The sequence below is a fragment of the Bactrocera dorsalis genome, chromosome 1 (assembly GCF_023373825.1).
Source record: "Bactrocera dorsalis isolate Fly_Bdor chromosome 1, ASM2337382v1, whole genome shotgun sequence".
Classification (NCBI taxonomy): domain Eukaryota; kingdom Metazoa; phylum Arthropoda; class Insecta; order Diptera; family Tephritidae; genus Bactrocera; species Bactrocera dorsalis.
The window spans coordinates 85,435,081-85,441,080 of record NC_064303.1 but is presented as its reverse complement, the minus strand read 5'-3'; positions in this window follow the sequence as shown (position 1 = coordinate 85,441,080).

The following is a 6,000-nucleotide window of genomic DNA, read 5'->3' as shown; positions in this document are numbered from 1 at the left end:
CTGTCCGTCCTTTAACATTGCAAGCACTTTGTTTGGCTGCAGCGCATGCCTAGTAGAACGAAGTGAATTATTCATGAAGGGCTGTTGAGGCAATAATGCCAATAAAATTTTTGTGATTTTTCAAAAACTTTCAAAGATACGTACTCGTATGCGAGAGCTTCCTCTATTAGCAAAAATAATCGAATAAATTTGAATATCAACGAAAAATCTTATAATTTTTGCACATTACTTTGGCGCAATTGCTAGCTGGAAGCACCGTTGCCATCACCGGCGACCTTGGATTTGCAATTTTTGTATGTAAATGGGGCACGGTTAAAGTGCCAGCGATCAGAGCAATACGGGCGATTTTGCAACATACACTAAATGCCATGCATGTATGCGTGTATGTGTTTGGGTATGCATGAGCATGTGTGTGTTTTAAACAAAAATAGTGGATTTTCGGGCCGAATACACGTTGTGTCGAAATGCCTTGCACAAAATTACAGTTCACACTTACAGCGCACGAAAAGCTCCATACACACACACACACATGCGAGAGATGCGTATTCATGGCGGCCGATTCGCTTGCTCTATATATTCGCGTTTGCCATGATTTCAATGGCGCACACGCACGCATAAACAATACTTAAGTGTTGGCTGCAGCATAACGAATTGAACGGATGTGCTGGCTGGCCTTTATGCAGCTACACAAACACGCTATAAAGTGCCACTTGCGTGCGTTTGTGTGTGTGCGTGTGTTTTTTGGTATATCCGGCATGGCGTTGCCACCAGTGCGAGTACATTTAAGCTGCCACTGTTGTTACTTAGTAAAATGGGTGTTTGTTGATATGCGGGCAAGCGAGTATTTCTCTGCTATTTTGCTTTGGCAACTGATTTTGCAACAGTGTGAGTGCGTGCGTTTGGACGCGTATTGTGTGTGGTGGTGTTCCGTGTCCTTGACCAGCTACCAGAGCGATACCACTCAATTGTGTATTTTGCGTTGGCTGTTGTGTCTTCTAATGTGTGATTATATGTGTTTCTGTTGTTGTTGTTGTTTGGGTTTTGGTCACTCTCGGTTTACTTTACGCTCATCCTTTGGGTTTCGATTTGCCGAAAATTTGCAAATTAACTAAGTTACGTACATTTGAGAAGATTGTGTTTGAGAAGTTGAATAAGCCGTGATTTGTGATGAACTAAGCCGGACTCACTGACAGCGATTCGCTCACGGTTTGCGTGTATTTTTATACTCTTGCAACATTTTGCTACAGAGTATAATAGTTTTGTTCACCTATCGATTGTATTTAGGCAAGACAAATGTAGATATTAATGATAGAGATATTAATGATCAGGATGAGGAGACGAATTGAAGTCCGGTGACTGTCCGTCAGTCCGTCCGTCCGTGAAAGCTGTAAATTGAGTAAAAATAAAAATATCTGGATGCAACTCCGCTTTTCTTGGCAAAAAAAGACGAGTCCGTAGATGGGTGTAATCGGATCGCTGTCACGACAACAAAACGCCATTAAATGAAAACTTATAAAGTGCCATAACAAAGTACAAAATTAAGATATAAAACTGTAATTTGGTACAGATGATCGTAGTAGCAAGGGTCCCCCCCCGACTAAAACTTTTGAGAAAATGGACGTGACCCCATCCTTTATAAAATTTAATTTATATATCTTCCAAACCATTCAAACTAAACCGTAGCACTCCCAGCAAATCTGACAGACCAAACAATAAAAACCGCAATAAATTAATAACCAAATACTCCAGAGACATTAAATTCTACCCTCGAACAGAACCGAAGTTAAAAAAAAAACACATGCATACCTCGGGAGTTGCACGACCATTTTCAACAAATTTGGTAGGTGACATTTTTCTAATATTTCTATGTAACTGCCGAAATTGGAAATCGGACTGCAACCACGCCTACTTCCAATATAACACAATTTTAAATTCCATACGATTCTTTCCTTTTCAGTGTAGTGTACAAATTAAGAAGCTGTTAATATAACGGGATAAGACTTTGCACGAATGATGCCTTTAGGGTATGCAACCTTTTGACCAAAAATTGTCCAAATCCAAAAAACAAGAACTGTTCAAGTCCCTAGATACCGAATTTTGAACCCCAGTACCGGTAGTCGGATTTTCGAGTATTTGATCCGCTAAACCTAACCTACACCCATATCATGTCTCTTCCACGGGACCATTGAACAAGTATTACTTCATAGGAGAGAGTGATTTAAGTCTCCTCTATTGTGCGGACTGATTGATGAATCTGTTGCAAATTTTCCACTGTGAGACCACCTACAAGTGTTCTTTTGTGCTTTTCCTTTATACTTGAAAACCGAGGGTAATGATAGAGTACGTGTTGAGAGTCTTCTATGCACTCTGTACACGTCGGACAATATGGATTAAAATCCTGATGATATTTGTATAGGTAGCTTCTAAAGCACCCATGGCCACTGAGTATTTGGGTCAGGTGGAAATCCTGGTAACCATATTGCCTATCCACAAATGTATGTCCGCAGTCAGTCTGTGGGTCTACTGTCCTTTGCATGAAGTTTGCCACCATTGCTGCTACATTGTGATGCTTTTGATTCTCTCCTCTCTTTTTGCTGCAGTAGACGTCTCTGATAAGTTGTATTTTCGCTCGTATTCGACTCCCTGGACGTAATACGTCAGCAGCGTCATATGATATGGTTCGAAAAGCACTTATCACGCGTACTGCCGAAAGCCTATGCACTTCGTTAATTGGTTTAGCATATGATTTTATGTCTAGCGCCTGTATCCATATTGGAGTCGCATACAGTATAACTGATCTCATTACCTTAGCTATTAAAAATCGTACGCTGGAACGAACACAGCGTTTATTTACCATTATTCTAGATAAAGCATCATAGATTTTATTTGCTTCGCCTGTCGTATTTTCCAAGTGCTCCTTGAATTTGAGTCTTCAGTCAACTATTACTCCTATTACGTCCGGCTTACTCCATATAATTGATGATTATAGTATGTCATAACCTTAATGTGAGCCCTTGGGGCATTTTGTTAGGTTTGAATGTTAATTGTTTGTAGTGTTGGCAAAAATAGATAAAATGGAGTCAATACTACCCCCCAACTCCCATATACTAGCTACTTATAATGACTTTGGTTAATCTAACAACCTTTATGAAAACTAAGCGGTCACTGAGTATTATTTATATAACTAATTGTTTAAAAATATGTTGTCGAGTATACCTGAACAATGTAAAAATTAATACAATCCGTCCGTCCCTTTCTGTGCCCTCAATATATCCCATGAAATTATTTTCGTCTTTCCACCTGGTTCAGTTCAGGTGGGTCATAAGATTTGATATTTAAGTTAATATCACATATCACACATATCTCCTTGGAAGATGTTTTTAATATAATTTTAGCTGACACAATAAAATATTGCAATAAAACTAAATCTGTTTATGTCCTTCAACATAAGTCTAGAATATACAATATCATTGTATTTATAATTTAAATATTTACGATTTCATAGAATAATGAATGTTTAATCTTTTCTAAAAATTCTTTGAATACAAAGTTTTTCCTGCACCTAAAGGAATCTCCAGGGCTTTGATTCATGCAAGTTATAAAAGTCTACCCGAACTCAGCCTTTCCTTGCTTGTTTATTTATTAGTTCGAAAGAAAATGTGTAGACAATACCGACGTAAGATGTAAAAAAAGTATGAGATGTGTGTACAGGTATACAGGTGATAATTTGAGTAAAAACATTTCGGTAATAAAATACATGGAAATAATTGCGGAATTTCGTGGGCATAAAATTAATCAATTCCCACCTACAATACCAATCTTATTATAGTTCCAAGTAGTACATCCACCAAGTTTCACTAAAGTATATACATTTTTACTGAAGATCTCACCTGTACACTCAGATGGACAGACAATCACCCGTAATTCAAGTTTTAATTCTTATATATAACATTTATTTTTAGGCGTGTGGTTTTCAAAAAAGACACGAATGAGGCCATTAAACAGGAAGGCGATTAATGAATTTGTTGTATCTGAATTGAAAGATGTTGATGTGAAAGACCTTTGGAGCCACATACCATAAATTCGAGACAATCAATTTATGTATTTAAGGAAACTTCAAATTTTTATAGATATACGCCTGAATATGTTATATAGGGCCCGAAGTATGTTTAGTAGTTAATATAAGTAAATGTTCAACTTGACGAGTTGCGTCAATTTAAGCCAAATTCGTCTGTATTTTCACGAACTAGCCATTATTTATTAAGATGTCGATCGAAAGGTTTGTACGTGTCGTTTTCTCGCCAATAAGCAGCTCATTTGTTGGAATCGCCGTTACACATTTTTTTTGACCAGGTTCAAGTGATATGTAATATGAGCATATTTATTAGTATGCTATAAATATCTCACATGACACTTATGACGTCTTAAGTATATTGAAGATGTACTTTTTAAAATGTAAGATAAACCTTTGTACTTTGCAAATATGGTCCGCCTTAAGCGGACTAAAGGTTTAATTCGTCGATTGTAATATGACACTTACCACTTAACAAAGACAACATGTGTATCTTAAGTGGATTGAAGATATACTGTTTAAAGCTTTTGGCTTAACGAAAATATTGTATTAAAGAACGGTAAATAAAGTAAACTCAGTTTAGTTACTCAATAGAATCGTGCGTGTCGTCATTGATTATTTTAAAGAAAACCCAGCGAACGTTTAACGAATAATTTGTACTATTATTCAAGGTAAGGGATTTTATCGAAGGAATCGCTATAATAACCGAGTAAATTGTTCAAATCGTGCCACTATAACATACTTGTATAATTAGCTGATATTCAAACTGACTTTTTAAAATCCAGATAAAAACCTTTTTATACCCTTTTGTACCCTAAAAAGTGCAGTTATGAATGGTAAAAGTTTCTCATATTTTAAGAACATTTATATTATGTTGTTTTACTAAAATTTTTGTGAAGGTTATATTTACCACGTGTCGGATAACTGTTAATCAATTAAGCCCCTCAAACTGGTCATCTATTTTCTCGTGCGGATAGTGCGCCGAGTTTGTCTAAATTGACCGTAAGTCAAGCGTGACTTTAAAGCCTGAGTGGCATAAAAAACTTTAATTGTGTTTGCTTGAGTTCGCTGACTATGCATTTATTATATGATTACACACGAACGCAATCACACAAAGCAAATACTCACATATGCACACACACACTGGTGTATATAGTAGATATGTGGGCGCTGAAATGGGTGGGAATAGTAAAAACACATGTGACACTATTCCCGCCCTTTCACGCACAATCACCGTTAAGTAAACCGTAATATTTCATGCGATTTTAAGAGCATCAATGAACTTCGGATTGACTTAAGACGACAGGGTAGGTTACATTGTAAACAGGCCATACAAACTCACACTCATCTGAGACGTAAATTCAAACACCCAACCAAACAAATAATAGAAACATTCTCCCAATGAATGCTCCACTGCTGTCTGCTTGTTTCTCTGCCTTACTCCCACTTGTGGCGATCCATTAATTGGAACGGATATTGAATACTGGCGGTAAGTTACTGACCTACTCAAACGCCAGGCTTGGTGAAGTCCATCAAGTCTGCACAAGCCGAAATGTAACACGAGCAAGCAGACATTAAGTAGCCGCCTAGTGGCATGAAGAGCAGCAAAGTGCTTAAGTTATTTCTCTCAGTTTGCTGTAGCATCTCTTTGAACAGGCGCGGAATCTGCAAAAGTGTGCAGGAAGCTACTAGCTCTCTTTCTGCTATAAATTTATGCTCCATTTCTCTCACTTCCTTTTATACTTATAGTTCTCTTTTCTGTAAAAAAAACTGTTCACCATTCTATGTTAGGGTCGTTTAGCCTTAACACTTGATTTGTTGTCAGTGGCTTTTGCAATCTCAGTCGTTAAGGAATCAGGTGAATGGCGCTGATTTGCACTAAATTTTACCACAGCCAAAATTTCGTGTTTATACTCTTGACGGCAAAG